This window comes from Oncorhynchus gorbuscha, unplaced genomic scaffold (genome assembly GCF_021184085.1).
Source record: "Oncorhynchus gorbuscha isolate QuinsamMale2020 ecotype Even-year unplaced genomic scaffold, OgorEven_v1.0 Un_scaffold_11508, whole genome shotgun sequence".
Classification (NCBI taxonomy): domain Eukaryota; kingdom Metazoa; phylum Chordata; class Actinopteri; order Salmoniformes; family Salmonidae; genus Oncorhynchus; species Oncorhynchus gorbuscha.
In genome coordinates, this window is record NW_025754056.1 from 1 (window position 1) to 9,718 (window position 9,718).

At 49.7% G+C, this 9,718-nt stretch overlaps 1 non-coding gene and 2 pseudogenes across 1 annotated transcript; 1 reads left to right on the forward strand and 2 right to left on the reverse strand.

Annotated features, from left to right (window-relative positions):
- Positions 1 to 5,810: 5,810 nt before the first annotated feature.
- LOC124030431 lies at positions 5,811 to 5,930 on the reverse strand. Its single transcript, XR_006837963.1, has one exon. It is a non-coding gene; the product is annotated as a U5 spliceosomal RNA (small nuclear RNA).
- A 501-nt stretch (positions 5,931 to 6,431) lies between these two features.
- LOC124030430 lies at positions 6,432 to 6,607 on the reverse strand (annotated as a pseudogene).
- A 2,657-nt stretch (positions 6,608 to 9,264) lies between these two features.
- On the forward strand, positions 9,265 to 9,442 carry LOC124030429 (annotated as a pseudogene).
- The last annotated feature ends 276 nt before the right edge of the window (positions 9,443 to 9,718 follow it).

Sequence of the window (9,718 nt, forward strand, 5' to 3'; positions counted from 1 at the left end):
GTTCTATCCTTCTCTCTCCCCCTCCCTCTCTCACTCTCTCGCTCTCTCTTCTCTCTGTCGTTCCGTTCCTGCTCCCAGCTGTTCCTATTCCCCTAATCATCATTTAGTCTTCCCACACCTGTTCCCGATCCTTTCCCCTGATTAGACTCCCTATTTATTCCTTTGTGATCCGTTCCTGTTCCGTCGGTTCCTTGTATTGTATTCACCATGCTGTGATTGCGTTTCGCCCTGTCCTGTCGTGTTTTTTGCCGTGATTGTGTATCACCCTGTCCTGTCGTGTTTGTGCCTTCATCAGACGCTGCGTGTGAGCAGGTGTCTCAGTCGACTACGGCCTGCGCCTACCCGGCGACCTGCAGTCTGTGGCCGCTTCTCCAGTTGTTTTCCCTCTACAAATCTAGAGGATGTCAGTTATTCCGTTTTGAACATTATTAAACTCTGTTTCTGTTAAGTCGCTTTTGGGTCCTCTTTTACCTGCATGACAGAAGGAACCGACCAAGGAATGGACCCAGCGACTTCAGACGCTCGTTACACTGCCGTCGAGTTCCAAGGAGCCATGCTCGGCAGACACGAGCAGGAATTGTCTGCTGCTCGCCATGCCGTGGAGAACCTGGCCGCTCAGGTTTCCGACCTCTCTGGACAGTTCCAGAGTCTACGTCTCGTGCCACCTGTTACTCCCTGGCCTGCCGAGCCTCCAGAACCCAGGGTTAATAACCCACCTTGCTACTCCGGGCAGCCCACTGAGTGCCGCTCCTTTCTCACGCAGTGTGAGATTGTGTTCTCTCTCCAACCCCACACATACTCTAGAGAGAGAGCTCGGGTTGCTTACGTCATTTCACTCCTTACTGGCCGGGCTCGAGAATGGGGCACAGCTATCTGGGAGGCAAGGGCTGATTGCTCTAACAGATTCCAGAACTTTAAAGAGGAGATGATTCGGGTTTTTGACCGTTCAGTTTTTGGTGAGGAGGCTTCTAGGGCCCTGGCTTCCTTATGCCAAGGTGAACGGTCCATAACGGATTATTCCATTGAGTTTCGCACTCTTGCTGCCTCTAGTGAGTGGAACGAGCCGGCGCTGCTCGCTCGTTTTCTGGAGGGACTCCACGCAGCGGTTAAGGATGAGATTCTCTCCCGGGAGGTTCCTTCAGATGTGGACTCTTTGATTGCTCTCGCCATCCGCATAGAACGACGGGTAGATCTTCGTCACCGGGCTCGTGGAAGAGAGCTCGCATCAACGGTGTTTCCCTGCTCCGCATCGCAACCATCTCCCTCCTCTGGCTTTGAGACTGAGCCCATGCAGCTGGGAGGGATTCGCATCTCGAATAAGGAGAGGGAACAGAGGATCACCAACCGCCTGTGCCTCTATTGCGGAGTTGCTGGACATTTTGTTATTTCATGTCCAGTAAGAGGCCAGAGCCCATCAGTAAGCGGAGGGCTACTGGTGAGCGCTACTACTCAGGTCCCTTCATCTAGATCTTGTACTACTATGTCGGTCCATCTACGCTGGACCGGTTCGGGTGCTACATGCAGTGCTTTGATTGACTCTGGGGCTGAGGGTTGTTTCATGGACGAAGCATGGGCTCGGAAACATAACATTCCTTTCAGACCGTTAGACAGGCCTACGCCCATGTTTGCCTTAGATGGTAGTCATCTTCCCAGTATCAAATTTGAGACACTACCTTTAACTCTCACAGTATCTGGTAACCACAGTGAGACTATGTCTTTTTTGATTTTCCGTTCACCGTTTACACCTGTTGTTTTGGGTCACCCCTGGCTTGTATGTCATAATCCTTCTATTAATTGGTCTAGTAATTCTATCCTATCCTGGAACGTTTCTTGTCATGTGAAGTGTTTAATGTCTGCCATCCCTCCCATTTCTTCTGTCCCTACTTCTCAGGAGGAACCTGGCGATTTGACAGGAGTGCCGGAGGAATATCATGATCTGCGCACGGTCTTCAGTCGGTCCCGAGCCAACTCCCTTCCTCCTCACCGGTCGTATGATTGTAGTATTGATCTCCTTCCGGGGACCACTCCTCCTCGAGGTAGACTATACTCTCTGTCGGCTCCCGAACGTAAGGCTCTCGAGGATTATTTGTCTGTGTCTCTTGACGCCGGTACCATAGTGCCTTCTTCCTCTCCGGCCGGGGCGGGGTTCTTTTTGTTAAGAAGAAGGACGGTACTCTGCGCCCCTGCGTGGATTATCGAGGGCTGAATGACATAACGGTTAAGAATCGTTATCCGCTTCCCCTTATGTCATCAGCCTTCGAGATTCTGCAGGGAGCCAGGTGCTTTACTAAGTTGGACCTTCGTAACGCTTACCATCTCGTGCGCATCAGAGAGGGGGACGAGTGGAAAACGGCGTTTAATACTCCGTTAGGGCATTTTGAGTACCGGGTTCTGCCGTTCGGTCTCGCCAATGCGCCAGCTGTTTTTCAGGCATTAGTTAATGATGTTCTGAGAGACATGCTGAACATTTTTGTTTTTGTCTATCTTGACGATATCCTGATTTTTTCTCCGTCACTCGAGATTCATGTTCAGCACGTTCGACGTGTTCTACAGCGCCTTTTAGAGAATTGTCTCTACGTAAAGGCTGAGAAGTGCTCTTTTCATGTCTCCTCCGTTACTTTTCTCGGTTCCGTTATTTCCGCTGAAGGCATTCAGATGGATTCCGCTAAGGTCCAAGCTGTCAGTGATTGGCCCGTTCCAAGGTCACGTGTCGAGTTGCAGCGCTTTTTAGGTTTCGCTAATTTCTATCGGCGTTTCATTCGTAATTTCGGTCAAGTTGCTGCCCCTCTCACAGCTCTTACTTCTGTCAAGACGTGTTTTAAGTGGTCCGGTTCCGCCCAGGGAGCTTTTGATCTTCTAAAAGAACGTTTTACGTCCGCTCCTATCCTCGTTACTCCTGACGTCACTAGACAATTCATTGTCGAGGTTGACGCTTCAGAGGTAGGCGTGGGAGCCATTCTATCCCAGCGCTTCCAGTCTGACGATAAGGTTCATCCTTGCGCTTATTTTCTCATCGCCTGTCGCCATCTGAGCGCAACTATGATGTGGGTAACCGTGAACTGCTCGCCATCCGCTTAGCCCTAGGCGAATGGCGACAGTGGTTGGAGGGGGCGACCGTTCCTTTTGTCGTTTGGACAGACCATAAGAACCTTGAGTACATCCGTTCTGCCAAACGACTTAATGCCCGTCAAGCTCGTTGGGCGTTGTTTTTCGCTCGTTTCGAGTTTGTGATTTCTTACCGTCCGGGTAGCAAGAACACCAAGCCTGATGCCTTATCCCGTCTGTTTAGTTCTTCTGTGGCTTCTACTGATCCCGAGGGGATTCTTCCTTATGGGCGTGTTGTCGGGTTAACAGTCTGGGGAATTGAAAGACAGGTTAAGCAAGCACTCACGCACACTGCGTCGCCGCGCGCTTGTCCTAGTAACCTCCTTTTCGTTCCTGTTTCCACTCGTCTGGCTGTTCTTCAGTGGGCTCACTCTGCCAAGTTAGCGGGTCATCCCGGTGTTCGAGGCACTCTTGCGTCTATTCGCCAGCGCTTTTGGTGGCCGACTCAGGAGCGTGACACGCGCCGTTTCGTGGCTGCCTGTTCGGACTGCGCGCAGACTAAGTCGGGTAACTCCTCCTGCCGGTCGTCTCAGACCGCTCCCCATTCCTTCTCGACCATGGTCTCACATTGCCTTAGACTTCATTACCGGTCTGCCTTTGTCTGCGGGGAAGACTGTGATTCTGACGGTTGTCGATAGGTTCTCTAAGGCGGCACATTTCATTCCCTCGCTAAACTTCCTTCCGCTAAGGAGACGGCACAAATCATTATTGAGAATGTATTCAGAATTCATGGCCTCCCGTTAGACGCCGTTTCAGACAGAGGTCCGCAATTCACGTCACAGTTTTGGAGGGAGTTCTGTCGTTTGATTGGTGCGTCCGTCAGTCTCTCTTCCGGGTTTCATCCCCAGTCTAACGGTCAAGCAGAGAGGGCCAATCAGACGATTGGTCGCATACTACGCAGCCTTTCTTTCAGAAACCCTGCGTCTTGGGCAGAACAGCTCCCCTGGGCAGAATACGCTCACAATTCGCTTCCTTCGTCTGCTACCGGGTTATCTCCGTTTCAGAGTAGTCTGGGTTACCAGCCTCCTCTGTTCTCATCCCAGCTTGCCGAGTCCAGCGTTCCCTCCGCTCAAGCGTTTGTCCAACGTTGTGAGCGCACCTGGAGGAGGGTGAGGTCTGCACTTTGCCGTTACAGGGCACAGACGGTGAGAGCCGCCAATAAACGCAGGATTAAGAGTCCAAGGTATTGTTGCGGCCAGAGAGTGTGGCTTTCCACTCGCAACCTTCCTCTTACGACAGCTTCTCGTAAGTTGACTCCGCGGTTCATTGGTCCGTTCCGTGTCTCCCAGGTCGTCAATCCTGTCGCTGTGCGACTGCTTCTTCCGCGACATCTTCGTCGCGTCCATCCTGTCTTCCATGTCTCCTGTGTTAAGCCCTTTCTTCGCACCCCCGTTCGTCTTCCCTCCCCCTCCCGTCCTTGTCGAGAGCGCACCTATTTACAAGGTACATAAAATTATGGACATGCGTTCTCGGGGACGGGGTCACCAATACCTAGTGGATTGGGAGGGTTACGGTCCTGAGGAGAGGAGTTGGGTTCCGTCTCGGGACGTGCTGGACCGTTCGCTCATCGATGATTTCCTCCGTTGCCGCCAGGATTCCTCCTCGAGTGCGCCAGGAGGCGCTCGGTGAGTGGGGGTACTGTCATGTTTGTCATTTATTGTCATGTCTTGTCCCTGTGCTCCCCATGCTATTCGTTTCCCTCTGCTGGTCTTGTTTGGTTCTATCCTTCTCTCTCCCCCTCCCTCTCTCACTCTCTCGCTCTCTCTTCTCTCTGTCGTTCCGTTCCTGCTCCCAGCTGTTCCTATTCCCTAATCATCATTTAGTCTTCCCACACCTGTTCCCGATCCTTTCCCCTGATTAGACTCCCTATTTATTCCTTTGTGATCCGTTCCTGTTCCGTCGGTTCCTCGTATTGTATTCACCATGTTGTGATTGCGTTTCGCCCTGTCCTGTCGTGTTTTTTGCCGTGATTGTGTATCACCCTGTCCTGTCGTGTTTTGTGCCTTCATCAGACGCTGCGTGTGAGCAGGTGTCTCAGTCGACTACGGCCTGCGCCTACCCGAAGCGACCTGCAGTCTGTGGCCGCTTCTCCAGTTGTTTTCCCCTCTACAAATCTAGAGGATGTCAGTTATTCCGTTTTGAACATTATTAAACTCTGTTTCTGTTAAGTCGCTTTTGGGTCCTCTTTTACCTGCATGACAGAAATACAGTGATGTGTTAGTGACATGCCATTTGACAACTTTTAAAATAAACAAAACCTAAATAATAAAATAAAACAGAACAGACTTTTGGCTGATGTTATTTTGTACATAAATGCTTTGGTAGCCTGAGTCTATTTTCATACAAATTGGACCCTCTTCAAAGAAGGATCGTGAGGCCCCGCTTTCACGGTCTGTATTCATACTGTAAATCAAGATCAAGCGAGCTTTTGCCCATAAATATATTTATTTACAAACAAAATGTAACATCAAAGGCTTTCTCCAGCGGGTTATCCTGAAGACACATAACTTCTTGGACTTCCAGCTTTAGCTGGGCCCCCGGGGGTCTCAAACAGACCTCAGCGGGTTGGCAAAAGCCGGCGGTTCCTTCCCCCTCCCTCCCTCAGTCACTCACTCAGTCGTTTTTTGGAAAAAGTCGCTAATGTGTCCTGTCCTATCCTGGCCCACCTCTGTCTGTCGGTCAATTTCTCTTGAAACAAGATAGCGGGCTCTGCAAGAAGCAAAACGCACCTCCAAAAATACGTTGAACTCGTAAGTGTTCCTCTCCACGGAAGTCTTTAGTAAAAGGCAAAAGCTTTTGTGCGCAATGAAGAGAAACCAGAGTCTTGTGGAAGTCAGAGTCGGGGGCCCGAGACACACTCTGTGCAGCACTCTAGTAGGCCGGGTTCCCGCGGGTGCTCCCGGAACCCACTCTTCCAAGTTTCCGAGGGCTGTGGATAAAAAGAACGACACAGAGACACAGAGGCGCACACACAGAGGCACAGACAGAGACAGAGAGACGGAGAGAGAAACACACACACACACACACACACACACACACACACACACACACACACACACACACACACACACACACACACACACACACACACACACACACACACACACACACACACACACACACACACACACACACACACACACACAATCCTGGCCCAATTTATTTTTTTTTTTTTTTTTAAACAAAAATGGCGGGAAACGGGGGACCACATTGAAGAACGCTTCGCCTTTCTTCAGTTTGAATGTTTCTTTCCTTCTTCTGCTAGCTAGCTAGCTAGCTGTTTACATAGCTTTGCGAATGAGCATTTTTCCTTGACAACGGGAGAAAAGTGTTGCACCGTTCCCGGAGGTACTGCAATACCGGGTCGATGCGTGGAGCGGACGGAGCAAGCCCCATTTCCGACTCCCTGTTCGAAAAATCCATTTAATATGTAGTCCCCCGATGGGGGACGTATCAGATATTAAACTGATAAGAACAGATTTTTTTCTTTTGGTAAAGTTTTATTGACACAATTCCTTTAAAAAAACAGCTCATACATTTTTTACATCATTTACACACATTAAAACGGCAACAAAGCATAAAACACAGCATTTGACAGTTACATTTAAATTTGTTAAAGTACATGTTAAAATCAATGAAAACAACCATAAATAAAAGTACTTTCTTTGTAAAAACATCAAATCTGTAAAAGCCATTTAAAATGTGTGCTGATGATCTAACATGATCTAACCCCAACCCCCCTGCCCCAGACTAATGTGAACCCTGAAGGAGAAAGGGCCGAGAAAGACGGCTCTGGAGAGATCTTTAGTGAAAGCTCCCCCAAGTGGGTCAGGCTTGCCTGACCTCTACTTGTTCCTGGGCAGCCGCTACACAGCGTGGGGGGGCCCTCATGGGCTCCGTCTCCATCCTCTTTTAAACCCCTTGCGGAGCTCAACCTCCCATGCTCAGCTCAGAACTGGATGATGGAGGGGGAGACGGACTTCTCATTTGGGGAGGTAATGTCCCCGGTCAGGAGTCCGGAGGAGGGGGGGGTGATGGACTTGAGTGTGGGGCAAGGGACGGGTGGTGTTGCTGTGTTCAAGGGAGGGGGGAAGGTGGGAGATGGGAATAAAGTAGGATCACAGTTAGACGGGATGGAGAAGGCGAGCACTGGGTGAGATTTTGTTGTTATATAGGAGATTTGGATTATGTAGGTTATTGGTAATTGGTTTTTGCATATGGATATAGTTTAGCAGTTTTGTATTGACAATTTGTACATTATTGATAGTGGAGATTTAAGTTGATGAGAATACGGAAGATTAATGATTGTTTTCTTTGGATTTGGTTATAGTTTAGTAGTTTTAGTTTGTTGTAATCGTAAAGTTTAAGTTGAATTAATTTTGGAGGATTGTTATTGTTTGTTTTTGATTGTAAATAAATATATTTTATTTTAAAAAAGGAAGGAAAATGCAGCAGAGAGCCTTTGAGGTTACTTTCTACAAAGAGGAACAGCATGACCAGATTATGCGGATGGTGAGAGGGCTGGAGAAGGAGAGACCCATATGCTATTATGTGGTGAGAAGTCTGGCAAAGAACAATCTGAGAATTGTTACGGTCAAGATGTACAACCCCTATGTGAAAGAAGAGGATGTAAGGGCATTCTTGGGGAGATATATGACCAACATCTCCTCAGCAAGGCTCCTGAAGGACACACTTGGATTTTGGGACGGGAGGAGGAGTTTTCAGGCGCTCCTCAAGGAAGACCCGGGGGGTATAGGAGGTTACCTCCATCCTCCAGCTATGTTCTCCCTGGGGGCTGACCGGGGGACATTGAATTATGCCCGTCAGCCTCCGTTCTGCAGGCGGTGTATGGCCTATGGCCATTCCCTGGCCTCGTGTGACATCAGGAGATGTAGGTACTGTGGATCAGAGGAGCACGGGGCCGGGGACTGTGACGAGCCGAGGAGATGCCACGGGTGTGGCTTAGTAACGCACCTGTGGCGGGACTGTCCGGCTCGGCGGAGGTCATACGCGTCTGCAGCAGGGGGGGGAGCGAGAGCGGAGGATGGAGGAAGACAAGGAAGAGAGGAGCCGGAAGAAGGGGGCGGAAGGACGGAGCAGAAGGAGAAGGAGTCGAAGGGTGGAGAAGGAAAAGAGGACGAGAGAGCTGGGACAGAAAAAGAGAAGGACGGGATGGAAGGAGAGGTGGTCGGGACAGAAGGAGAGGTGGTCGGGACAGAAGGAGTGGTGGTCGGGATGGAAGAAGAGGTGGCCGGGATGGAAGGAGAAGGAGAAAAGAAAAAGAAGAAGAAGAAAACTGCGACGAGGAGGGAGGAGAGTAAAGGAGACGGTGGGAGTGGAGAGTCCGGAAGAGATGTCAGTGGGTGGGAAGGGGTGGGGGGTGGTGCGTGGGAGGGAGTGGGACGGTGAGGTGGCGGGGGCGAGGGTGGAGGAGTTGAGAGGGATGGTGAGGGAGCTGGTGGAGAGAGAATGGGAGAAGGGGAAGGAGAAGGTAGGCTCGGGGGCGACGGGGATGTGAAGGACTTTCGACGGTGATACCTCCGAACAAGAGGGTAAAGAAGATGGTGAGGAGGAGGTGTGTAAAGAAAGGGGAGGGGGCAGAACGGGGGATGGGGAGGTGGCGGGGCCCTCGTGGGCTCCGACTGCATCATCCTTTAAACCCCTCGGCGAGCTTGACCTCCCAGGGATAGCAAAAAACTGGATTATGGAGGGGGAGTCTGACTTTTTATTTGGGGATGTAATGTCCCCAGTTCGGAGTCCGAAGGAGGGGGCGATGGACTTGAGTGGGGGGCAGGTGCCGGGTGTTGTTGTTGCTGTGTTCGGGGGAGGGGGGAAGGTGGGAGAAGGGAATGAAGTAGGGTCACAGTTAGACGGGATAGAGAAGGGGAGCACTGGGTGAGATTTTGGTGTTATATAGGGGGTTGGAGATTTTGTAGGTTATTGGTAATTGGTTTTTGGATATGGATAGTTTAGTATTTTTTTGAATGGTCATTTGTATGTTATTGATAGTGGAGAGTTAAGTTACGGAAGATTTTGATTGTTTTTTGGATTTGGTCATAGTTTAATAGTTTTGGATAGTTTTTTGTAGCTTGTTGTAATTGTATAGTTTAAGTTGATTTATTTTTGGATTAATATTGTTTGGTTTTTTGATGGTAATAAATATATTTTATTAAAAAAAAAAAAATCTGTTCTTATCAGTTTAATATCTGATACGTCCCCCATCGGGGGACTACATATTAAATGGATTTTTCGAACAGGGAGTCGGAAATGGGGCTTGCTCCGTCTGCTCCACGCATCGACCCGGTATTGCAGTACCTCCGGGAACGGTGCAACACTTTTCTCCCGTTGTCAAGGAAAAATGCTCATTCGCAAAGCTATGTAAACAGCTAGCTCTAGCAGAAGAAGGAAAGAAACATTCAAACTGAAGAAAGGCGAAGCGCTCTTCAATGTGGTCCCCCGTTTCCCGCCATTTTTGTTTAAATTTTTTTTTTAAAAAAAATAAAAAAAATTGGGCCAGGATTGTGTGTGTGTGTGTGTGTGTGTGTGTGTGTGTGTGTGTGTGTGTGTGTGCTCTCTCTCCGTCTCTCTGTCTCTGTCTGTGCCTCTGTGTGTG